A 26,807-nucleotide genomic window follows, 5' to 3' on the forward strand; every position below is an offset into this window, starting at 1 on the left:
TGCACGAGGTCCTTCAGGCCAGACTCAAAGTACTTCTTACCCTGGCTACCCTCAAATAGCAAATTCAACTCAAAATTTCTTTTTTTTCCTTCTATGTCAGGTTGTGTGAGATGTTAGAAGTGCAAAGATATGATCGCTCATCTTTTTTTCTTTTTTTGGCTGTGCCATGTGGCATGCAGGATCTTAGTTCCCTGACCAGGGATCAAACCCGTGGCCTCTGCAGTAGAAGTGCAGCATCTTAACTACTAGACTGCCAGGGAAGTTCCATGATCTCTCATCTTGAGAAACCTACAAAGAGTCAACCCTAGAACGGGCAGTTCAATTTCACACAAGTAGAGCGCTTTAGTGAGGAGAGGCTACCTGACCTACTTGTGTGACACTGACTGAAGAGTTTCCAGGTGAGCAAGCAAACTAGGGCAGCAGAATGTGGCCGTGGAATGTAGGGGGCGAGGTAGGGTCACAAAATGAAGAAGGCATGTGGACAGGTAACTGCTGACCACCTGGTGGATCCTACTCAGTGGTCCTCAGAGGCCTGCACCAGCATCACCAGAGAGCTTGTCAAATGCCCATTTCCCGGGGAACCACCCAAGGAGGTCGGTATTAAGTGGGCTCTGGAATCCACACCAAAAAATTGCTCTGAGTAAATTCTGAAGATTATCCAACCTGACTTTAGGAAACTCCACTGCTGAAGGCAATGGATGTGTGCAACGACAGGAATGACAGGCAGGCCTTGACCATCCAGGTCACTCTGGAGCTAGAAAGTTACGAGGAGATGGAAGGCAGGGAGACCGGTAAGGGGATGGTGCTATATGAGGCCAGTACACAGTAATGGGGCTGAGGGTATGGGGCTTATAGAGCAAAAGAGAGAGTCAGAGGAAAACTGAATTATGATTGATGCCCACTCTCCCAACAGGTGCAGAGCTGGGAAGGAGCCTGATCTGCCCAGGGTGGGGCCAGTTTCCCAGAGGAAGGGATTTTAAGTTGGGATCTGAGGTTGAGCTGGCATTAATGAGATACCCAAGCAGATGCATGCAGGCTCCTGAAATTCAGAGCCAGTGTTCTATAGCTATATGCCCAAACTTCCTGGGGCTGCCACAAAGCCACACTGTGTGTGCCCTGAGCATATCTATTAAACTTTCTACTGCCTACTGCCCTGCTCTGGGACAAGCTACAGCTATGGATACAGTCAGAGAACCCCCAATATCCCAACAGCTGTGCCAGAGAAGGGCACTATAGCCCTCGTTTTTGGAATAGAATAGAAGGGGAGACCCTGCAACCTTTCTGGACACTTTTTCCCCAACCTCGCACATACTCAAAAAAGGGAGTGAGCAAGTGGCTGGGACAGGAAGGAGGAAAGGAAGAGAAGAGCTGCTGCTCTGTAACCTCTCTTGTCAACCGCAAATAGAAAAGGGTACAATGAAATGTGACACCTGGTGGTGGCAAAACAAAGGAGGAACACCTAGGCACAGGTGGAGCATGACCCAGAATCACTTCCTCCAAGCGTTGCAGAATTGTTCTAAGCCTCCTGTGCCCTGCCAACTACTTGGTTCCTGCATCTATAAATGTACTTTTTGGTGGGAAAGCGTCTCCGTCGAGTCCCCCTGTGGCACTATAGTACTAGTACTCAGGTGGCTCAGCCTAGAGTCTCAAGAGGAGCCATTGCTCACCAGGCTGGGGAGAAGCTTCCTGTGCTCCCCACACTGGGGAGAACTACCTGTGCTCAGAATCTGCGGGGAGCTCTGAGGAGCACAGCCATGCCTGGCCTCCTGAAGCCAGCAGGGGGGCATCTTGGTGGCAGCAGGCATGGGAAAGAAGTGGAGGGCTAAGCATCACTGCCTGGGGAAGTGAAGTGGGTGAGACCCCCAGTTCCAGCCTACGGCATTTCTGTCTGTGAGTCTATGACTAGATTCTGGAGTTTACCCACTATTCCCTTTGAGGAAAGCTTCTGCTGAATTTTAAAGCCTGAAAACTACTGCATACAGATAATTTTCTATGTAATCATAATTCTGTTCTTAATTTTAAAATAAAGCATCACTATCTCAACCATCCTAGCAGCACTCTCAGTAATTTTGAGCATGCGGCCTTTTCATAGATCACTTTAATATTACTTTTATATCTATAAACCATATAGAAGTACTAATGTAACAGTATGTACATTATAAAATACAGCTAAAATGCAAATATTAAATAGATGAGATAATACAAGTTCAGGGAATAGCCAGGCCCCACTGGCCCAGCAGTGGTGGGGGAAGGAAAGGCTGATTACCAGGGTGGGAGGTAAACCATGGACTCTCTCAGATTAAAATCCCGGAACATTGCTTCACTTAGATATATTTTAAAGACACACAAGTGGGAAAAATGAAGAGGATCTCCACAGGAAAAAGTTGATTTGCAGGTGAACAGATGGTTAATGGGTAAGCTCTTTTATTTCATGCAAAGAAGGCATTTCTAATTTAGGGTTTTAAGATCCCAGGAGATCAGATGGAAAAAGGATCTTCCCCTTAGAAAAGTACCATCAGGCAAAATGTCAAGCCTATAATCTCTTTTCCAGTTTAAGTTAAACCTCTGGAAGACAGAAAGGAGTTTTCTCTTGAGCAAAGACACAAAGAGAGAAAGGGTTCTAGACCTAAGGCTTCCTGAGAGGAAAAGAACACCTGGGATCACGTTACTTCCCTGGGGCGACTGAGCAGGAACGCAAGTCAGTACTCCAGAGAGATGGTTGATGTTCAAGGGCTGCTGACCAAGTGCCAGGCACTGTGCAAGAAGCTATTAATACGACCAGCAAGGAGCAGGGCACGCCCTACTTCAAGGGGCTCACGGTGGATACATGACTAATTACAGTAATTTCAAATCCTCCGGAATTGTAATTTTGATAATTACTCATGTACCCACCATGAGCCAAAAGTTGGGGCCCAAGATTAAGAGGGCCTCACGGGGGCTCTGGGCTGTCACTGACAGGAAGAGAAAGCAGAGAAAGATGATTCCAGGCAGAGCTCAGGTGGGGATTGGAAGAATTCCTTCCTGGCAGGAGTCTCAAGGACTAACAGACGGCTAAAGAGCTTGAGATGAGACAGGAGATGAAGAGGAGGTGACTGTGTGTGTGGCGGCGGGGCTCCCTGTTAGCATGGAGACTGTGGAATCTGTGTAAAGCCCTCTGAGGCACCACCACGGTAGCATTTTCAGAAAGGTTAGGTCTTTCTTTTAGAAGTCATCCTCTGACTGCAGGATGCAGGGCAGAGCCAGTGGGCGGCTCTGCAGGAGGCCTGGGCCAGAGCAAGGCCTCGGCCAGAGAGAGAGAAACAACAGCAGCCACAAATGATGATGTAGATGACGGTCACCGTGATGAGGACACGCGGAACCAGCAGCGGCTGTCAGCGCCTTACACTGATTCATCCAATTACTCGTCCCACCCTCTCTGGGTAGGTCCGCCATCACTCTCCTCTTCCAGGACAAAACGAGGTATGGGGAGCTTATGTGACACTCTAAGTCAGGCATTTCCTGAAAAGACCAGTGAAACAAAGAGACGTGGGAACAGTTGAGAAGTCTAATAGGATGTCATCCTAGAGCCTAGGGCAAAAATTCTGCGAGGGCTTAGTGAGGTAAAGTTTATATACCATAAGATCCACTAAGTGTACAATTCGATCTTCAGAAAATCTATAGCTGCGCACTCATCACCACAGCACAGATTTAGAACACTTCGATCCTCCCCGAGTTTCCTTCAGCCCATTGTAGTCAGTCCCCGTTCCACCCCCAGCCCAGACCACCAATCCACCTTCTGTCTCCAAAAATGTGTGCAGTGACATTTTAAGTCAAAATACATTGAATCATTTGGAGATTTATTATTTTTCCTTCCACAAAAGACATTCAAAGCTCCGAAGAACTACTTGAGGAGAATCAGGCAGCTTTATTTTTAGGCAGTACAATTTTACACCATATGCTGTGTCCCTCCCACCTCTTTGTTCCTCACTGAAAATGATTTATTCTGCTTTCTGGCATGAGCAGTTTATTTAGGACTATATTTATAATAGAGTCAAGCACATATCAAGCTAGCATGCTCTAGAGTTAAACACAGCTATTTATTAACTTGAGATGTTTCTCAACACAAAAAAAAACAATGTTTTATTTCAACTAGGCTTTCATTTTTATTTTAAGGGTGTTGTTGTTGTTTAGTCGCCAAGTTATGTCCAACTCTTTGCAACCCCATGGACCATAGACTGCCAGTCTCCTCTGTCCACAGGATTCCCCAGGCAAGCATACTGGAGTGGGTTACCATTTCCTTCTCCCAACCCAGGGATTGAACCCACATCTCCTGTATTGCAAGTGGATTCTTTACCACTGAGCCACTTGGGAAGCCATTACTAAGGCAATATTAGAACGTCTCCCACAGAAATACAAATATTAACACTTGAGTATCTCAATCTCTGCTAATGTTTTTCCGATATGTTCACAGCTGTAACAGTGGTACCTACCAGCATCTGAATGGAAATAGTAATATTTTTTCTATTCTGTAATTTGAATAAATTTTATTCAAATAGCTATAGCATAAGAAAACTTGCTGCATTCACTGGGCTCCCATGAGACCCAATTTTTCTAACGTGAAACAAGGCCCAGGGATAAGGGGCCCTACCTTTTCTCTCCTTCTTCCAAATTTCTGCTCTGTTCTGGTCTGTGTGAGGGAGGGAGGCTTTTCCAGGCCATTCTTGAAATAATTTACCATCAAGCAAGTGCACTGACCTACGCCGAGAAGGCTTGGCTTGATCCTCTTTGGGAAACTTCCTTCCGTGGGGTCTTTGCTCAGCTTCCCTGCCCTTCTCACTGCCCCAACCTCACCCTGTGCTGGGCTCACACTCATCACCAGGGAGGTGGGTCCATTTGTGGTTCCTAAGTTCCCCCTTTACTCAGAAGCCCAACAAGGGGCATGGGTGCAGAGCAGTCCCTGGGCCTCACCTCCTCAGCCTCGCCTTCTCTTCCCCAGCCTACATTTTCTGTTTCAACTTCATCCACACTACCTGCTCCACCGCTAAAACTCTACATGCCCTACAGCTAAAACTGTACGTGCCCCAGCCTCCATCCCCTCAGCCCTACAGCTAAAAGAAGTCACCCACACCTCTTCAACCTTGCTGGGACAGGATAGTCTGCCTCCCTCCCAGCCCCTCTGACTTCCCCTTTTCCCTGTTTAGCCTGGGCCCCAGGATCCAGCACTTCTATGAAGTCATGGAAAAGCCACCAGGCTGGGCCCTAGTCCCCAGAGTGGTCACATTTGCTGCTGGTGTCTCCTTTATGAATGCCTCTAGAGCAATGACTCTTAACCAGGGACAAGTTTGTCTCCCAGGGGATATTCATCTGGAGACAGTTTTGGTTGTCATACGTGGGGCCGGGGGTGGGTATCTAGTGACTAGAGGCCAGGGATGTCAACAAACACCCTGTAGGCCAGCCTTCACAACCAAGAATCACCTGGCTCAAAAATGTCATTAGAACGTGAATTTATGATAACCTCAAAACGAAAACAAATTGTAAATTCAGAACTTCCAAGGTTGAGAGACCCTCCTATAAGACACATCCTTCTTTACAAGTGAGGGTGAATTTCAGCCCTTCCTGATTAGTCAGTTGTTAAGTTTTTTAAAATCTTATAAATGAATTTGTGTTTTGAAGATGGCTCTCAGGAGGGACATATAATAAATGTCCTTTGATCCAGATGTCCACATGTGTGCGAGCTTTGGGTCCAGGCATGGGCCAGGTGTGTCACCATTCAGAGAACAACCAGAAGGTGGAGAAGCCCAGGGTCTTACAATGGGCAGCACAAATAGCCTGAAAACATAGACCATGAAGAACCAGTAGCAAATGCCACCCACTGTTTGTCCAGGAGCCTCCTGGCAGAGAACAGGGCCTGGGTAACATGGGCAGGGAGGTAGTGACTGATCCTGGATCACAACATGTCCAGGGCAGTGGATTTCAACATGTCCGGGACTTTGTGTAGTGGAGACCCCTTCTGGGACCCTAACCTTGAACAGACCCCTTTTAACTGACTTTATAGGTTGTACTTCCACATGAGACTACTGGTGGCTCAGCTGGTAAAGAATCCGCCTGCAATGTGGGAGACCTGGGTTGGATCCCTGGGTTGGGAAGATCCCCTGGAGAAGGGAAAGGCTACTCATTCCAGTATTCTAGCCTAGAGAATTTCACAGACTGTATAGTCCATGGGGGCACAAAGAGTCAGACACGACTGAGCAACTTTCATTGGCTAAATTGTTTTAAAACCACTGGGTCCAGGAGTTACATATTCCAACACTGACTAAATTAAGAAGAATAGTAGTAGGTTCTATGAAGACCTACAAGACCTTTTAGAACTAACACCCAAAAAAGATGTCCTTCTCATTATAGGGAACTGGAATGCAAAAGTAGGAAGTCAAGAAACACCTGGAGTAACAGGCAAATTTGGCCTTGGAGCACGAAATGAAGCAGGGTGAAGGCTAATAGAGTTTTGCCAAGAGAACGCACTGGTCATAGCAAACACCCTCTTCCAATAACACAAGAGAAGACTCTACACATGGACATCACCAGATGGTCAACACCAAAATCAGATTGATTATATTCTTTGCAGCCAAAGATGGAGAAGCTCTATACAGTTAGCAAAAACAAGACCAGGAGCTGACTGTGGCTCAGATCATGAACTCCTTATTGCCAAATTCAGACTTAAATTGAAGAAAGTAGGGAAAACCACTAGACCATTCAGAAAAGACCTAAATGAAATCCCTTATGATTATACAGTGGAAGTAAGAAATACATTTAAGGGATTAGATCTGATAGATAGAGTGCCTGATGAGCTCTGGACGGAGGTTCGTGACATTGTACAGGAGACAGGGACCAAGACCATCCCCATGGAAAAGAAATGCAAAAAAGCAAAATGGCTGTCTGAGGAGGTCTTATAAATAGCTGTGAAAAGAAGAGAAGAGAAAAGCAAAGGAGAAAAGGACAGATATAAGCACCCGAATGCAGAGTTTCAAAGAATAGCAAGGAGAGATAAGAAAGCCTTCCTCAGCGATCAATGCAAAGAAAGAGAGGAAAACAACAGAATAGGAAAAACAAGAGATCTTTTCAAGAAAAATAGAGATACTAAGGGAACATTTCATGCAAAGATGAGCTCAATGAAGGACAAAAATGGTATGGACCTAACAGAAGCAGAAGATATTAAGAAGAGGTGGCAAGAATACACAGAAGAACTGTACAAAAAAAGATCTTCACGACCAAGATAATCACAATGGTGTGATCACTCACCTAGAGCCAGACATCTTGGAATGTGAAGTCAAGTGGGCCTTAGAAACCATCACTACGAACAAAGCTAGTGGAGGTGATGGAATTCCAGTTGAGCTATTTCAAATCCTAAAAGATGATGCTGTGAAAGTGCTGTACTCAATATGCCAGCAAATTTGGACAACTCAGCAGTGGCCACAGGACTGGAAAAGGTCAGTCTTCATTCCAATCACAAAGAAAGACAGTGCCAAAGAATGCTCAAACTACCGCACAATTGCACTCATCTCACACGCTAGTAAAGTCATGCTCAAAATTCTCCAAGCCAGGCTTCAGCAATACGTGAACTGTGAACTTCCAGATGTTCAAGCTGGTTTTAGAAAAGGCAGAGGCACCAGAGATCAAATTGCCAACATGCGCTGGATCATGGAGAAAGCAAGAGAGTTCCAGAAAAACATCTATTTCTGCTTCATTGACTATGCCAAAGCCTTTGACTGTATGGATCACAAAAAACTGTGGAACATTCTTCAAGAGATGGGAATACTAGACCACCTGACCTGCCTCTTGAGAAACCTGTATGCAGGTCAGGAAGCAACAGTTAGAACTGGACATGGAACAACAGACTGGTTCCAAATAGGAAAAGGAGTATGTCAAGGTTGTATATTGTTACCCTGCTTATTTAACTTATATGCAGAGTACATCATGAGGAATGTTGGCCTGGAAGAAGCACAAGCTGGAATCAAGATGGCCGGGATAAATATCAATAACCTCAGATATGCAGATGACACTACCCTTATGGCAGAAAGTGAAGAGGAACTAAAAAGCCTCTTGATGAAAGTGAAAGAGGAGAGTGAAAAGGTTGGCTTGAAGCTCAACATTCAGAAAACGAAGATCATGGCATATGGTCCCATCACTTCATGGGAAATAGATGGGGAAACAGTGGAAACAGTGTCAGACTTTATTTTTTTGGGCTCCAAAATCACTGCAGATGCTGATTGCAGCCATGAAATTAAAAGATGCTTACTCCTTGGAAGGAAAGTTATGACCAACCTTGATAGTATATTAAAAAGCAGAGACATTACTTTGCCAACAAAGGTCCGTCTAGTCAAGGCTATGGTTTTTCCAGTGGTCATGTATGGATGTGAGAGTTGGACTGTGAAGAAAGCTGATCGCCGAAGAATTGATGCTTTTGAACTGTGGTGCTGGAGAAGACTCTTGAGAGTCCCTTGGACTGCAAGGAGATCAAACCAGTCCATTCTAAAGGAGATCAGTCCTGGGTGTTCATTGGAAGGACTGATGCTGAAGCTGAAGCTCCAATACTTTGGCCACCTCATGTGACGAGTTGACTCATTGGAAAAGACTCTGATGCTGGGAAGGATTGGGGGCGGGAGGAGAAGGGGACGACAGAGAATGAGATGGCTGGATGGCATCACCGACTCGATGGAGGTGGGTTTGAGTGAACTCCGCGAGTTGGTGATAGATAAGGAGGCCTGGTGTGCTGTGTTTCATGGGGTTGCAAAGAGTCAGATATAACTGAGCAACCGAACTGAACTGAAAAGGATATTAAAGAGCTAGAACTGTACAGTCAGGAACAAGAAGCAAACATGACCCAGAACTAAAGTAGAAAGGACCCCACTACTGCAATGCCAAATCCTTGACACAGCAGCCTGTGCAGTGGACAGCACCAGCCCTCGACATCACTCCCTGCCACTAGTGACACTCTCTCGGCTGTCCCAGAGACAGAATCCTGAGCAAACTGTCCCCGTGGCCAGAGGGAGCTCTTTTTTTTTTTAATTGCACCATTTTTTTTCTCTTTCTCTCCTTCCCCCTGCTCCCTGTCCCCCAGCATTGGAAGCATGGAGTCTTAACCACTGGACTTCCAAGGAACTCCCCTCTTCCTTCTTTATATGAAGATCCTATGAATTATCTGAAGTTTAGATGTGTTTAGATATTTAATTTTTTAAACTGAAGTATAGTTTTGGGCTTTCCTGGTAGCTCAGCTGGTAAAGAATCCGCATATAATGCAGGAAACCCTGGTTCAACTCCTGGTCAGGAAGTTTCCCGGGAGAAGGGATAGGCTACCTACTCCAGTATTCTTGGACTTCCTGGTGATTCAGATGGTAAAGAATCCACCTGCAATGCGGGAGACCTGGGCTCAGTCCCTGGGTTGGGAAGATCCCCTGGAGAAGGGCATGGCTACCCACTCCAGGATTCTTGCCTGGAGAATCCCCACAGACAGAGGAGCTCAAGTCCATGGGGATTCTCTCAAAGAGTCAGACACAACTGAGCGATTAAGCACAGCACAGCATAGTTGATTTACAATATCACATTGTTTTCAGATGTACAACATAGAGACATGACATTTTTATAGATTACAGAGTGACCTCTTCATAGTTTGTGAACTCTTAGAGCCACTGGCTCCCAACTCAGAGATTAGACACACTAACCTTCTGAGTCCAGGCCCTAGCTGCAAAGCAGGTGGGAAAGCAAGCCTTTGTATTTCCAGCTTTCCCCACGGGTGGTGGACTCTGCTGCCCACCAAGTCCATAAGGAAGTAAATTTTCCAAGCACAGAAGGTGTGAGGTGGGAAGGATCTAAAAGAATGACAGCAAGATATAAGTGCTCTGAGTCATTAAGAAAGCAAAATGCATTGACAAGAGGGGGTAAAGGGCCCAAGTGTTATTTATATTTTTTGAATGTTTCATATCAAAACTATAGGTCCCTATACTTGGACACCAAAAAACAAACTTCACAGTTAGGCCTAGAACATGCGAAAGACCAAGGTCATGGGGGCAGCCACCAGGCTATTTGGAAACCTGGGGAAAAAGAAAATTTCTAATTTCCACCTGGTTTGTTTTTAGGTGAAATAAGATGCCACTACCACTCAGCTTCGCTGATACTAACCATAGAGGAGAGCTTGCAAATAATCAGAAGGCAGTGTGTAGCCAATTGCATACAGGTCTTCCCAACCATTCTTACTCAGTGAGAAAGTGGAAGAAGCAAAGATACAATTAACACTGAAGATAAAGATCTATTTAAAACATGGGTATATTTATAACTCTTGCATACCCAGACACTCTGTGGGTGGAGGCATGTACAGACATTTGTCTGTGGTCAGACATGCAGGAATCTATGGACACGTGAGAAGCAAAACAGATTTGCAAAAATGAGACTCAATAAATGATATTTGAACTATAAAAGATAATTCCAAGTTCTTTGATCTCAAGTTTGACATAAAGTCTGGCTCACTGCGAGGGTTGCTCTGCACAAGGAAAATTAATTTTAAACTTAAACATTTTATAATTTATAGCCACTACTTTTGGGGACTTTTGTTTTTTTGTATAAACCAGCAGCTGTGGTTTGGTTCTTACACCAGGCATGCTCATATTTGTATATCTACTTATATAAGGACAACCTGTGATTTAAAGCCAGAGAATTGATTATGCTTGAAAAATATAAATCATGGAGAAAGGCAAAACGAACTAAAATTATTAAGGGTGAGAATATAAGGTTGAAGGAGTTTGAACTGAGGTCTCCAAACATATAGAGAGAGCCTCAGAGAGGTTCTGACAGGCTGTTTTTCAACTTCTACTAGTAAAGACATCGAAAAATTGGCATAAATTACAAATAAGGGATGTAGATGAAGGAAGAGTATTGTGATAATAAGAACAGTTAAAAACTGGAATGACTAACAAAGAAAACTCTAGAATTTTATTCTCTGGAAATTTTAAAAACAGGAAATCAAAGTATCTAACAGCTAACCTCACAAAGAATGCAGAGAACATTCATAGGGAAATGTTAAGCTTTATTAAAAGTTCCAAAATAAAATGTAACTAAATGAAGAAAATATAGATAGATGTTGTAGGAAAGGTTGACTTATCATTGCAATGATATCAGATTTTCTGAAATTTCATCTGTAAAGTCAATGCAATTCCAATCAACATTCCAAAAGGATATTCGAGAAACTCAAACTGATTCTAAAATGTAAATGTTTAGGGTTTTGTTTTTTTTTCCAGCATATACTCGCTCCCTGTTTCCAGGCTTTGCTCCTCCGAGTCCCTCTGTGTGGAATGCCCTTCTACCTTTATTTCCTCAGCTATTAAAAACTTCAGTCACCTTTCAAGACTCAGTTCAGGCTTCTCTAGAAAGCCCCCTGAGGACCTCCAGTTGGGCTAAAAGATGCATCCTCCACAGCTGGAGTTTACACCCTGATCTCAGCATTAGTCAGCTATTGTCTGCTTGTAATTATCTCACTGCTGAACTGTGAGCTCATCAAAGGGCGGGGCTAGGTCATTCATCTCTGTCTGAATGCCTGGTACAGCCTGGCAGAGGGCATGCTTAATGAACGGGAGAGCTTTCCTGTGAGATAATCACCAGATGACAACTCCCACTTACCGAGCACCTACCATGTGCAGCCCAGGTGCCATATATACACCTCTTACCCTCTTCACTGACCAGCCAGTTTGCAGTGTTACAAATGAGGCGGTCAAAGTTCAGTTGATTAAGCAGCCTGCCCCAGGCCACAAGGCTAATAATGGGCGGGATTCCTGGTAGAGTTGGCTCCAAAGCCCTTTCCAGACTCTGCCTGCTTCCCCCTTTCTTCTTACTGTTAGTGAGAGCCTGTCCTGTGCGGGTGTGTAGGATGATGCAAAGGAAATAGACACAACCCTGGCCCTGTGCCTGTACAGTGCGGCAAGAGGGTCGAAGCCTCCAACTGGTGGACGAGCTGACAGGAGCCTGCATGAAAAGCGGACTCTCTTCACTGCCCCTCTGATCAGAGCCTGACATGGGGAGCAGCCCTGTGGAGGCTCCCACCCCTCCCACAGGACCCATCCACACACCACATCCATGTGACCTCACCACCCAAAGAGCAATCAGGCACCTGGCACAACCCCTCCTAAGCAGCCCGGGCTGCTTCTCAGAGCCTGGGCCCGACCCAGGGAAAGTGGTCCCAGTGAGACCATGGTCCCCACGGCCCCACCCATCCGCCCCATGCTTGCTTCCTTACTGGCACCACCCTGGAGCCCATATCCCCTGCCAGGCTTAGTGGCCAGGCTCTCATCTCACAGCCGCCTGCAGTCGGGGTCAGACACCCACCGCCCCAGGAATCCAGAGCCAAGGCAGCCCCTCCTGTTCTCTACGGTTAGGGAATTTTTTAAGCCAAAAAACACAGAAGGAGAGTTACCTGACCAGATGCCACAATATTAACAACAATGTGGCAACAACACCCAAGCATAGGAGTTGACACACATCAAATGTGATAACACACATATGATAAAGGATAATAAAGGTCCTGGACAAATCAGTGGGTAAAGAACAAGTTGCTGGGGCTACGACTAGGGAAAAAAAAAAAAAACCGTATCTGTACCTCACACCTACTCAAAGATAGACTCCAGACAGAGTGAAAATTTAAATGTGAAGGATAAAACTACACAACTGAGAAGCTAAGAGGAAAATGTAAGAGTGAACTTGGGGTAAGATGGATTTGTTAAATAGCATCCAAAAGGGAACTGATAGATTTGGGCTGTGCTTAGTCGCTTAATAGTGTCCAACTCTTTGGGACCCCATGGACTATAGCCCGCCAGACTCCTCTGTCCATGGGGATTCTCCAGGCAAGAATACTAGAGTGGGTTGCCATGCCCTTCTCCAGGGGATCTTCCAAACCCAGGGATCGGACCCAGGTCTCCCGTGTTGCACGCAGATTCTTTACTGTGTGAGCAACCAGGGAAGCCCAAGAATACTGGAGTGGGTAGCCTAACGCTTCTCCAGCAGATCTTCCCAACCCAGGAATCAAACTGGGGTCTCCTGCATTGCAGGCAGATTCTTTACCAGCTGAGCTACCAGGGAAGCCCTTGATAGATTTAAACACAGCAAAATTAAGAATTTCTGCTGTTTGTAGGACACCTCAAAGTTAACAGAAGGTGATAAAGTGCGAGAAGAGCTTTGCAGTCTCTGAGACCAAAACAGGGACTGGCATCTAGAAGGTGCATGAACATTTCAAAACAACTGGGGTTAGGGAGGCAACTTCAAATTTTATAATATGGGCAAAAGTTGTCCCTCAAAGAGGGAATCCAAATGGCTGGAAAAGTATGTGAAGGCCATAGTGGCCTCATTGGCAGCAGGAAGTGCAAGGCAGCCTGGTTTCCATCAACTGTTGATAGACAGGTACATGGAGCACCTATCCGTCCATGTGGCCAATGATTAAGCAGCACTCAGGAGCAAAGAACTAGCTTGAAACCATAAAAACACAATTTTTTTTTTGTAGATGAAACTTACATTTTTCAAAGATATTTCTGAAGACATATATTTAACACTTTGCACTGGGAATCTATGGGAGGGGAATGAATGAGGATAGAGATGAAGAAGGAAAGACAATTTTTAAATAAAGCCAAATATAAGTGGAACCTATCACTGATGGAAGATAGGGTGCCATGAACTGAAGAGTCTAATGATTCAACACTCTATAGCTTGCTTCAAATGAATAAGGAAATACACATTATAGATATCATTTCATTTGTCTGGGGGGACTCAGTCCTGTGGGAGGTGCCCCTCCAAGGTTCTTTCCTGGCCCAGAATTCTGGAATTTGCAGATATTGTCATGAACTAGGCTTCAATAGTATGTGATGCAAGAACTTCCAGATGAACAAGCTAGATTTAGAAAAGGCAGAAGAACCAGAGATCAAATTGCTAACATCTGTGGGATCGTAGAAAAGGCAAGGGAATTCCAGGAAGCCATCTACTTCAGCTTCATTGACACGCTAAAGCCTTTGACTGTGTAAATCACAACAAACTGTGGAAAATTCTTCAAGAGATGGGAATACCAGACCATCTTACCTGCCTCTTGAGAACTCTGAACCGGACATAGAACAATGGGCTGGTTCCAAATTGGGAAAGGAGACCATCAAAACTGTATACTGTCACTCTGCTTATTCAACTTTTATGCAGAGTACATCATGCGAAATGCTGGGCTGGATGAAGCTCAAGCTGGAATCAAGATTGCTGGGAGAAATATCAATAACCTCAGATATGCAGAAGACACCACCCTTGTGGCAGAAAGTGAAGAGGAACTAAAGAGGCTCTTGATGAAGGTGAAAGAGGAGAGTGAAAAAGCTGGCTTCAAACTCAACATTCAAAGAGCTAAGATCATGGCATCTGCTCCCATCACTTCATGGCAAATGTGTGTGCTAAGTCACTTCAGTTGTGTCTGACTCTTTGTGACCCCATGGACTGTAGCGCACCAGGCTCCTCTGTCCATGAGATTCTCCAGGCAAGAAAACTAGGGTGGGTTGCCTTTTCCTTCTCCAGGGGATCTTCCCAACCCAAGGATCAAACCCACGTCTTCTGTTTTGGCAGGTGGATTCTTTACCACCAGCACCACCTGGGAAGCCGTCATGGCAAACAGATGGGGAAACAATGGGACCAGAAACAGACTTTATTTTCTTGGGCTGCAAAATCACTGCAGATGGTGGCTGCAGCCATGAAATTAAAAGACACTTGCTCCTTAGAAGAAAAACTTACATGAATCTAAGCAAACTCCAGGAGATAATAAAGGACAGGGAAGCCTGGCATGCTATAGTCCATGGGTCACAAAATGCTGGACACAACAGAGCGACTGAACAACAGCAACAATCTCCAAATTGGCTTCCCAGGCAGCTCAGTGGTAAAGAATCTGCCCGCCAATAAGAAGATGCAGGTTTGATCCCTGGGTCGGGAAGATCCCCTGGAGGAGGAAACAACAACCCATTCCAGTATTCTTGCCTGGAAAATTCCACGGACAGAGGAGCCTGGCGGGCTACAGCCCATGGGGTTGAAAAGAGTCAGACACAACTGAGCACTCAGGTACGCATGCACGTATATCCAAATCACCTTTCACAGCAAATCTTGGAAAACATTACTTTTGACTTTAGGAAAAAGTAAAACAAGCACTAAAGTTCCATCCAAAACACATAACTTGAATGTGAAAATCAAAGGACACCAAGTACTTCTCAAGGACAGTGTTACAACTGCAGCGGAGCCAGACTGCTCCAAGTAGAATATGTAACAAAGCACGCCAAATGGAATTCTCCAGGTTCCTTCTTCAATAGGGGAATTATTTCTGTAGGAGGACAGGCAGTTTTTCTGTTACAAAACAATTATTCCAGGTTAGGCTCTGGTATAATGATCCTGTGACTAAGAAGCAAGGAAGAGGGAAATAATAGAGTGAAAAGCAAGTCCGCACCAAGGTATTTTATATTTTATCAGCTTGGAAACAGGTGTTGAGAACATGTGACCCAGCTCTAAACAGACATTTCCAAAGAAGATATATAAATGGCCAGTGAGCACATGATAAGATGCAAAAAATCACAAGTCATTAGAGAAATGCTGCTAAAACCCTTAATGAGATACCACTTTGTGTCAATTAATGTGGCTATAATAAAAAAAGAAGGGATAACAAGTGCTGGGGAGGATGTGAAGAAAAGAGGAGCTCTCAGCTATTGCTGGTGGGAATGTCAAATGGTTCAGCCATTCTGAAGTCTAGCAGTTCCTCAAAGTGTTAAACATTGAATTACCACGTGACTCAGCAACTCCACTCTCAGGTATGTACCCAAATGAAATAAAAACATATGTCATACATAAATTTGTCCACAAGAATTCATAGCAGCATTATTTACAATCGCTAAAAAGTAAAAACAATCTAAATGTTCATCAGCTGATGACTGAATAAAGAAAATGAAAGTATTAGTCGCTCAGTCATGTCTGACTTTTTGCAACCCCATGAACTGTACCCTGCTAGGCTCCTCTGTCCATGGAATTTTCCAGGCAAGAATACTGGAGTGGGTTGCCATTCCCTTCTCCAGGGGATCTTCCTGACCCAGGGACTGGACCCAGGGACTGAACCCAGGTTTCCTACATTGCAGGCATAAATGAGGTACATCCCTATAATGGAATATTATTCAGCCATAAAAAAGAAATACGCATGCTACAACATGGATGAATCTAAGTAAAAACAAATCCAGATACAAAAGACCAAATATTATATAATTCCATTTATATAAAATGAACTGGACAGGCAAGTCCACAAAGACAGAAAGTAGATCAGGGGTTGCCTCGGGCTAGGAGGAGGGGTGTGACTACTGGTATGGAGTTTCCTGGTGGGTGATACAAATGTTCAGAAACAGTGCTGAGGGCTGCACAACTTGGTGAATATACTAAAAACCAAACTGCACATTTTAAAAGGGTGAATTGCCTTATATGGAATTTATATCTCAATTTTAAAAAAATCTTGTGTCCCCAAAGCCCCACACCCTGACCTCACTGGATGATGGAGTTGGATGACTTCCTCAAGCGCCAGCTGGGCCCCATTTCAGAAAGTACCCCCTTTGAAACTTGTCTCTCACTCTTTCTAGATACAAAATGTTTAGGAAAGAAATGTCCCCCTTCCTTAACCGCCTGGTGCCATCTCCAGGTTTATGGATTCTCTGCATCTGAATGTAAATGAGTCTGGGCTCTGAGTAATTCTGCCCAGCTTTGAACTTCTGCTCTACACCCACCAACTATGTGGTTCAGGCAAGTTTACTTAAATTATCTGAGTTTCCTTATGTGTAAAGTGGGAATACTTTGCCAACCTCATTGGGATGGTGCAAAGATTAAATAAGTTAATGAATATAAAAGGCTGAGCAACAACACATGGGGTAAAGTAAATAGTAGATGCCAGGGGTCATTTTTCCTTTCCACAAATTCCCAAGTGTTATTGTGCTGAAACTAGGGTGTATGTACAGTCTGGGAGTGAAGAAGGCATCATGCAGGCAATGACAACAGAATGATTGTAACGGGAGGGGAAACACAGGCCAACAGGGGAGCCCGTGAAGTCAGGGACAGCTGAGGTTGAGTAAGCTTCAGAGGCCCCTCTGAATCACGACTCTCCACAGCAATGCTAAAGGGCACTAAAATTCTGAAGGGCAGACCAACTCATGTGTCACCATTACTTGTAGCCAAGGGCAAGCAGAGAACTTGGCAAACTGGAGCTGCTGCCTTAGTCGGGGTGGGTAGAAGGTTCGGTTTTGCTGGAGTTTCAGGAGAAAACCGAGGACTGGCAAGTTGGAAGGAGAGAAGTTGAAAGGAAACAAATCCTAGTCCCTAACTGCTGGCTCATACCTGCTATTGCCCGGCCAGAAAGCAGCAGACTGTCACTCCAGTAACTCCAAGGCAGCTTTCTGTTAAACAAGTACTTAAAATCATCATTGCCCCAGGACAAACCAAGAGGAACAGGTTCCTCTCAACTAGCCAAAGAGGAAGTTCCTGAGCGATTTTTCTTACCCTCCTCTTGCTACAGGCTGAATTAGGTCCTCCAAAAGTCATATGTTGGAGTCCTAATCCCCAGTACTCTAGCATGTGACTGCATTTGGATGCCATTAGAGTAGCCCCAATCCAATAAGACTGATGTCCTTTTAAGAAGAGGAAATTTGGGGACTTATTTGGTGGTCCAGTAGCTCTGTGCTCCTAATGCAGGGGCCCCAAGTTCAATCCCTGGTCAGGGAACTAGATCCCACATGCCACAACTAAAGCCTCCGCATGACGCAATGAGGATCAAAGATCCTGAGTGCCGCAACTTAGACCTGATGCAGCCAAATAAATAAATGTTAGGGGGAAAAAAGGAAATTTGGACACAGGCAGGTACCCAGGGAAGACCACATGAAGACGCAGGGAGATGACGGCTATCTACAAGCCAAGGAGAAACCAACCCTATTGACACCTCGATCTTGGACTTCCAGGCTCCAGAATTGTGAGAAAATAAATTTCTTTTGTTTAAGCTGCCCAATCTGTGCTCCTTTGATATGACAGCCCTGCTGCTGCTAAGTCACTTCAGTCATGTCCGACTCTGTGCAACCCCATAGACGGCAGCCCACCAGGCTCCCCCGTCCGTGGGATTCTCCAGGCAAGAACACTGGAGTGGGTTGCTATTTCCTTCTCCAATGCATGAAAGTGAAAAGTGAAAGTGAAGTCGCTCAGTTGTGTCCGACTCTTCGCGACCCCATGGACTGCAGCCTACCAGGCTCCTCCGCCCATGGGATTTTCCAGGCAAGAGTACTGGAGTGGGGTGTCATTGCCTTCTCCGATGACAGCCCGAGCAAACTAATACAATCTTACCTACAAAAACAACTACTTTTCCTTCTCTGAATTGAAGGACATTTGGTAGAAATAGGGACCATTTTCCCTCTCTGCACAAAAACCCTCAGGGTTGGAAGGGACTTTCGAGATTCAGAAGAACTGAGTACATTTAAGTATATAGCCTTTACCAATATAATCAGTCAAGAAAAATGCCACAGTTGCTTTGATACACAGATACTATATGTGGAATCGGAGTTATGGTGATCACATATTCTTATCTTTCACTCATTACCTGGTTTATTTTTATATCTTGCTTTGGTAGATCAAGACATTCCTGATTTTCATAGATTAGACAAATAGTTGCAAACAGTAACATTTTAATTATATTTTTAATTGATTGATGATTGCTTTACAATATTGGTTTGATTTCTGTCATACATCAACATGAATTAGCCAGAGATGTACATATGTCTCCTCCCTCTAGAATCTCCCTCCCACTTCCCACCCTTTCCCTCCTCTAGGTTGTTACAGAACCCCAGTTTGAGTCCCCGGAGTCTGATGAACCTATTCTAGGGCAGCAATGGAGACACAGACATAGAGAACAGACTTATGGACAAGGGCCGGGGAGAGGAAAGAGAGGGTGAGATGAATGGTAACTAGTATGGAAGCATATACACTAACATATGTAAAATAGCAATATTTTGAACAACCGTCTTAGAGTTTCAGGTGCTCTTTAATTATTGAAAAGTTGAATGGACAGAAGCAACTTGTATTTCCAAGCTGAAACTCCAACAATATTTAAGTGGAAACTAACAATATCCAACTATTACTTGCACTTTTACTGTTAATATTGGAAGCAACAAAACTAACACAATTTAAGATTACAAATCCACTCCAAACAGCCCTGCCTGGCATTTAACAGAGCCCAGCGTGTGAGTACTGTGACACCACAGTGTCTGACACAGTTTCACATGTATGAACATGAATTTAAAAATCGAACTTGAACATAAAAAGATGGTGCAGAGTTATACGGAGAAGGCAATGGCAAGCCACTCCAGTACTCTTGCCTAGAAAATCCCATGGATGGAGGAGCCTGGTGGGCTGCAGTCCATGGGGTCGCTACTAGTCGGACATGACTGAGCGACTTCACTTTCACTTTCACACATTGGAGAAGGAAATGGCAACCCACTCCAGTGTTCTTGCCTGGAGAATCCCAGGGACGGCAGAGCCTGGTGGGCTGCCATCTATGGGGTCGCACAGAGTCGGACACGACTGAAGCAACTTAGCAGCAGCAGCAGCAGAGTTATAAACTCGGGAAGATGTTTTATACACCAGACTCCAGTCTACCTGCTTATTAAATCCCTCCCAGCTCACATTAGTGAGTTTCATAAGCAGGCGCTCTATCGCACTGAAGAAAATGCTGACTAGTCCAGGTCTTAAGTCATATTTTTTTTTTAAAAGCTAATTACTCCTTCACCTCATATTTGTGAAAGTTGCAAAAGATTTGGGGAAAGAAATTGGACTAATGAACTCTTGGCCTTATATCTTTGAGTCAATCTAGAAAAAATAATAGTCTATCAGTAACAACCCTCAGTTACCGCCAGGGGTCTGTAATATGTTGCGTTGGCCAATATATCCACAGCAAATACAGTCTGTAGACCACAGAAGTAATGTAACTTGGGCCAGGTATTAGTGTCCTTGAAAACACAAAAGAGATTCTCCCAACCAGCCTCTCCCCAAGGGACTCGCTCAGCAGACTGCCCTCATTCCCTTCAGCAGACACGCTGAGAGCTGGGCACCCATGCCACACTGAGTTCTCCCAGCTGATGAGTTCCCCTTTCCCACACGCACACCCAGGTTCAGCGGGGTCTGTGCCCAGACTTGTTCATGCCCATTGTGCATATTGCTATGGTCTCCTAACTGTGACATCAGCTGTCGAAACAGGAGTCTGAGCAGAAGGAGAAGTTGCTTCTGGGAAAACGAAGATGAATGTTTGGAAAGCTTCTATGAAGGCAAATTGAAGAAACTGCTGTAAAAACAGGTGTGGGCAAGATGATTGTAAAAGACTGAAAAGTTGTAAAAATATAGTATTCCACACTCAGACTGCTTTGTAAATATCCTTGCTCCACTTTGAACAAAGAAATACTGAATATACACACACGATGATAACATCGTCAGCATACTTATGAAAGATCATGACTATGAAACTCGCACCAAGTTAGTTAGAGAGCACTTAGTCTAGTAAAAAGGCTGGGCTGATGAATAAAACACAAAGTTGTGGAAAAGCATTAGTGAACTAAGTACTTTATCATCACACCTTGGAATCTAATTGCTTAGGTTATAATCCAAGCTCTGTCACCTAAAAGTTGTGTGACCCTGGGGAAAATTACTCAACCTCCCTGAGCTGTCACTTCTGCATGTGTAGGAGGACAGATGATGATACACAAAGGAAAGCTACTTAGCCGTGGACACCAGCCACAGCAACTGTCAGCGTTAACTATCATTGCTTTTGTTCTTAGTACAACGACTGCTACCACAGTTGTGGACACTGAACACAATTACCATTATGTGGGGGGAGGGACATGCAGTATTTTGACGTTTAAAATGAGTCCTCAAGTTAAAAATGACTTTGCAACTTTGCAAAGAACTCACCAGTAACATGACACAATGAACTGCAGCTGCAGAGGTCGCCCACCAAACACAGACAGACGAAGCCCCAAATCTACCGCAGTCGTGTCTGACTCTCCACCACCCTGTGGACTGTAGCCCACCAAGCTCCTCCATCCGTGGGATTTTTCCAAGCAAGTGTACTGGAGTGTGTTGCCATTGCCTCCTCCAGGGGATCCTCCCAGCTCAGGGATCGAACCTGGGTCTCCTAGATCTCCTGCAGGTGAATTTTTTTTTTTACCACTGAGCCACCTGGGAAGCCTAATCACTGGTACTGAGAGGCCACTAAAACTTTTACTTTTTCCTCATTTAAGAAAAGAGAGAATGCAGAAATATTTAAGTCAGACTCAATTTGCTTAATAAAAACACATTCCAGAGAATTTTTTTTTGTAATAGATAATTGGATCAGGATTTTTAAAAACAGCAATTTTATCTAACATCTCCCACTTTAAAAGACACCACGATTTCAGCATTAGTTGAGAAAGACCAAGTACTGATTTCATTCTCTAGCTTTTGGGTGAGCAAATAGGATTCAGATCCCTGCAACACAATAAAACCACACCCCAAACACACATAACCTTCAATGTGGCCATGTAACAACATTCTCGTGGCTGTGGCATCGCATTTCAGGAGTTTACAGCAGCCTCTAGATAAAGTAAGTGAAGGCCCAGCTTAACAGCTTAATCAGGTAATGGCTGAATCAAAATAGAACTCGCTAGAAACAAGGATTTGTTGGAAACAAACAACAAAGCATCAGAGGTAGAGAGCTATACTCAGTAAAGAAAACTCAGGGTTTCTTTCCCCAATAGTTTAGTAGAAGGAGTCAAGACTTCTTAATAATGAACTGCTTACTCTGGGCACATCTCCCCAGGGTTCCTATCCACTGGAGTCCAGTTGTTTGGCACTTGTCAATCAAAACATTACAATAAGAACTGCTGTCCAGATGAGGCCTGTGTACAGTCATTAGGAATAGGGTAGGCAAGTTTCTAGGTTCCTAAACCTCTGTTGAGAACTACAAGCCTGCAAGCAGAGCAGGGCATTTCTGCATAATATCCTGGATGTTTTGAAAAAAGTCACAAGTGTGGAATTTCCACTCAGCTGTACATGACAATGCAAAGACCAGGGTGTCCATGAGGAACACGTCAAATATCAGTGAAATGCATGATTTTGTTACTGGCAGAGATTGTTAAGAACTCTGGGATAAAATCTTTTGTAAGATTGGGTAATTTTGAAATAAAAACAACACATATCTCTACCATGGGGCTCCTTGTCTGAACGATTCACACCTTGAGCCTGGGCAGTGGGCCAACCTGAGACCCCTGCATGTTGGGAACTGACTGCCTTCCTACTCCTCACCTGATGGCTGCATGGGGAACTGCTGATATTCACCTTCACCCTGATGGCCACCACTCCTGCTGCTCAGACCCTGGCCTCCCCTCCAGACTGATTCCTTTCAAACCACCTTGATCCTGCCCCCACGTCCGTTCCTATGCTGAGTTCTCCATCCACCTCCAGAGCCAGGCAGACAGGGACCTTTCTTCTAAACAGATGTGGACCCGGTAAGTACCTGGGAATGTGTCTCCTTGCGAGACTGTGAGCTCCCTGATGTCACCTTGTGCCTCTGACCTCACCAGGTAAGTGCACTTAAATTCAATCCACATTGAATTTAACTTCTGTAAATGTCTTTTGGGGTTTCCCAGGTGGTACAATGATAAAGAATCCGCCTGCCAATGCAGGAGACACGAGGGACGTGGGTTCAATCCCTGGTTCAAGAAGATCCTCCGGGAGGAGGAAATAGCAACCCATTCCAGTATTCTTGCCTAGAAAATTCCATGAACAGAGGAGCCTCACGGGCTACAGTCCATGGGGTTCCAAAGAGTTGGACACAACTGAGCACAGCACAGCACAAATGGTTAGGCCATTTAATATAGCTGTTCTCTTGCTCCGTATATCCCAGCTCAACCAATCTGTTTCACTCACATGTCTACCCAATCCTCTTAATTATGGGACTTAATTAGCCCCTGGTAACTGATGAGCCCACCTGACCTCAATTCCTCCTTATAATGGTAGCCTCCTTCTCCCCTAAGTACCAAAGATTGCTCTCATGTTGCTCCAGGACCCTTTGTGTAAGATCCTTGTCCAATAATCCACTGATGTCTCTGTCACTGTCCCCAGGCTCTTTCTTGGCCCACAGGGTGCAATCCAGCACCACGTCTACACAGAGGACCTCATGGCCTCTTTCTCCATCCACTGTGGACCAAGATCCCACACTTGCCCAGGGTGAGGCAACAGCAGACGGAGGGGTAAGGTCACCAAGCTGCATGATGCCGACATAACGGAGAGGCATGTGAGTCAGCCTCCAGACTTCTTAAATGCCTCCTGAGCCTGTCTTCTAGGAATCTACCCAGCTAACCTCCACAACATCCGAAACACAGGCGAGTCTCTCCAGTTTTTGTCTCTAAAAGATCCTCTTATCGCTACCCACTTCTGCTGCCCTGTCACCATTCTTTTCAGCCTTTCTTCTATAATAGCCCCACTTAGTCAACTCCTTGGAGAAGGCAATGGCAAGCCACTCCAGTACTCTTGCCTAGAAAATCCCATGGATGGAGGAGCCTGGTAGGCTGCAGTCCATGGGGTCACTCAAGTCGGACACGACTAAGCGACCTCACTTTCACTTTTCACTTTCATGCCTTGGAAAAGGAAATGGCAACCCACTCCAGTGTTCTTGCCTGGAGAATCCCAGGGACGGGGGAGCCTGGTGGGCTGCCGTCTATGGGGTCGCACAGATTCGGACACGACTGAAGCGACTTAGCAGAGCAGAGAGAGTCAACTCCTAGGACTCCAGGAGACACCCCAGCAGACAGAACAATCTGATAACAGCTAATTCATCAACTTCTGCTTCTAATCCTCTGCGGCCCCACCCACCTGGCCCTGCCTCCCCCTGCAACGGTAGCCACCTTCCACTCTCAGAACTCCAGCTCTCTGAAGCAAGCTCTCTCAGGGCCTTTGCACCTGCTGGCTCCTCTAGTGATGCACTCTTTCCTCCAACTTTTTCCATGCCTGGTTTCTTAGCTCCTCAGATGAGGCTTCCTTGACCCCCATCTACTCAGCAAGCCTCCATCACCCTCAGCTTTCACCACTATCTGTAGGTATTTATCTGTGTACTGACTTGTCTGTCTTCCTGCCTAAAATGGAAACTCCATAAGAGCACTGGCTTTGTCTTATTCTACACTTTATTACCAGAGTACTTAGTAAGAGCTCAAAAAATTTCTGTTGAGTGAATAAATGATAAAGGAATGAATATCTTCTGGAAGAATCAATACTTTCAACATACACCCCCTCCCCCACTACAAATCAGATCCCAACGGGCCCCGCTTTCTGGAATGACAAAACGAAGAGCTGTCCCTTTGAAATAAGTCCTGTGTCTGCCCACCCCAAGCCTTCCCTTCATTCACACCCTCTTCTCTCATTAATCCTCAGCAGTCTTACTACTGACCACCTTTCTGTCTGGAAACCCAGAGCTCCCTGGCTCAGAAAACTGGAACTCAGCCTTGGAATGGAGCCAAGGTCGCAGACTCACATTTGAGGGTCCCAGTGCAAGGCGGGGGACCTGGCACCCTCTGGAGTGCTCCACCTCTGGCCCAAAGCCCTGTCCTTCAGAGGAACAAAACCAGGAAGGGAGCAGAGGTCTCCAGCGGCCTGAGAGTCTAGGTCAAGTTCTGATGCCTGGCCAGCCTGAGGCCCAAGAGAGGGAGGAAAGAGCAGGTGGGTGAGGGTCAGTCAAGGCCGTGGAATCTGGGAAGCGATACCTCCGTTCCCTGCTCTGAAATCAAACATGCCTGCCTTCAAAACCTGATTCCAACATCTTCGTTTCTGAAGACCACACGGATGCTATTTAATCTCTCTGAGCCTCCGTTTCCACAGCTGTCAAAATAGATTTCACAATTTCTACTTTAAGGCAACTGCTGGGCACTTTGCCCCCAGATGGTATGTCTGGCTGCATCCACCAACTTTCAGTCCCTCAGGATGAGCCCATTACTCTTATTAAAAATTCAGCCCGGTATCAGTCCGACTCAGTGACTTTTGATAAAATGTATGGATTTTTCCAAATGTTCTGAGGCTAAGCAATAAAAGCTGATTCACATTTGCTTAACTTGGTTTAAAAACAGGGCCAGTCTGACTCCCAGATTTAGCATATACATATACATAGCAGCCATTCAATACACGTTTTCCCATGAATGAATCAAACAACAAGATGGGCTGTGTCTATACTGAGCCTATCAATCAAGTCTGATAAACTAAAATCCCTTTTTTCACAAGGAGTGTGTGCTCTCATGCACTAATTCACCTTGTGCTTTGATACCACAAACAAACATGAGGCAAGAAAACAGATTCAGACCATTAAAAGGCTCAAGACTTTGACACTCACATTCCCTTCTGATGGAGACCATGGGAAAATGTGCAGGGGGGATGCTAAACTCCTTATTTCTTCGGGAGATTATCTGTCAGCTCCTACAGTGCTTATGCTTTTAGAAACCAAAAGGACTGTTCAAAATCGAACAATTCATCAGCAAAAAACAAAAAGTAAAATTCAAACAACCTTCTCAAAATCACTAATTATCGGGAGATGCAAGTTAAAATCACAGTGAGATATTTCCTTACACCTGTCAGAATGGCTATCATCAAGAAGACCACAAATAACAAATGCTGACAAGGATGTGAAGAACAAGGAACACTCGTGCACCATTGGTGGGAATGTAAATTGGCATAGCCACTATGGAAAACAGTGTGTAAGTTCCTCAAAAAAACTAAAACTAGAACTATTATGTCATCCAGCAATTCCACTGCAGGGTACAGATCCAAAGAAAAAGACATATGCACCTGTATGTTCACTGCAGCAATGTTTACAATAACCAAGATATGGAAGCAACCTAAGTTCCCACTGATAAATGAATGGATAAAGATGTTGTATATAGACACACACATGATGGAACATTACTCAACCATGAAAAGGGCGAAATTTTGCCATCTGCAACAACATGTGTGGACTTGGAGGATATTATGCTAAGTGAAATAAGTCAGACAGAAAAAGACAAACACTATATGTGGAATTTCCCTGGAGAAGGAAATGGCAACTCACTCCAGTATTCCTGCCTGGAGAATCCCAAGGACAGAGGAGCCTGGCAGGCTACTGCCCATGGGGTCGCAAGAATAGGACACGACTTAGCGACTAAACTACTACTACTATATGTGGAATTTAGAAAACAAAGCAAATTAACAAACACAGCTAAACACAGAGTCATGAATACAGAGAACAAACAGTTGCCAGAGGGGAAGCAGGGGAAAAGAGAAATAAGTGAAAGAGATTAACAGGTAGAAACTTCAAATTACAAAAGAAGTGAGTCACAAGTACAGTGTTCAGTATGGAGAATACAATCAATAATTATATAGTATCTTTGTACAGATCATAACTAGACTTTTCATGGTGAACATTTTGAAATGTATAGAAATATTGAATCATTATGTGGTACATCAGGAACTAACAGCGCTATAGGTCAAGTTCACTTCAAAAAGCAAACAAACTCCTAGGAAGAGAGATCAGATTTGTGGTTACAAGAGGTGAGGCACAGAGGGAGGGGAAGTTGGATGAAGGGAATCAAAAGGTAGAAATTTCCAGTTAAAAGATGAAGAAGTACTAGGGAGACAATGTACAAAGGATTAACATAATTAGCACTTCTGCATGTAATCCACGAAAGTTGTTAGGAGAGTAAATCCTAAGAGCTCTCATCACAAGGAAAAATGTA

The 26,807-nt window shown here is 44.7% G+C and overlaps 1 protein-coding gene across 2 annotated transcripts in view; it reads right to left on the reverse strand.

The window, feature by feature from the left end:
* The window catches only part of EEPD1 (endonuclease/exonuclease/phosphatase family domain containing 1), a 137,300-nt gene that overhangs the window by 104,943 nt on the left and 5,550 nt on the right, over window positions 1-26,807 (reverse strand). The window lies entirely within an intron of this gene.

The sequence above is a fragment of the Moschus berezovskii genome, chromosome 3 (genome assembly GCF_049115385.1).
Source record: "Moschus berezovskii isolate FMDL1 chromosome 3, NW_MosBer_1.0, whole genome shotgun sequence".
In the NCBI taxonomy this organism is placed as follows: Eukaryota; Metazoa; Chordata; class Mammalia; order Artiodactyla; family Moschidae; genus Moschus; species Moschus berezovskii.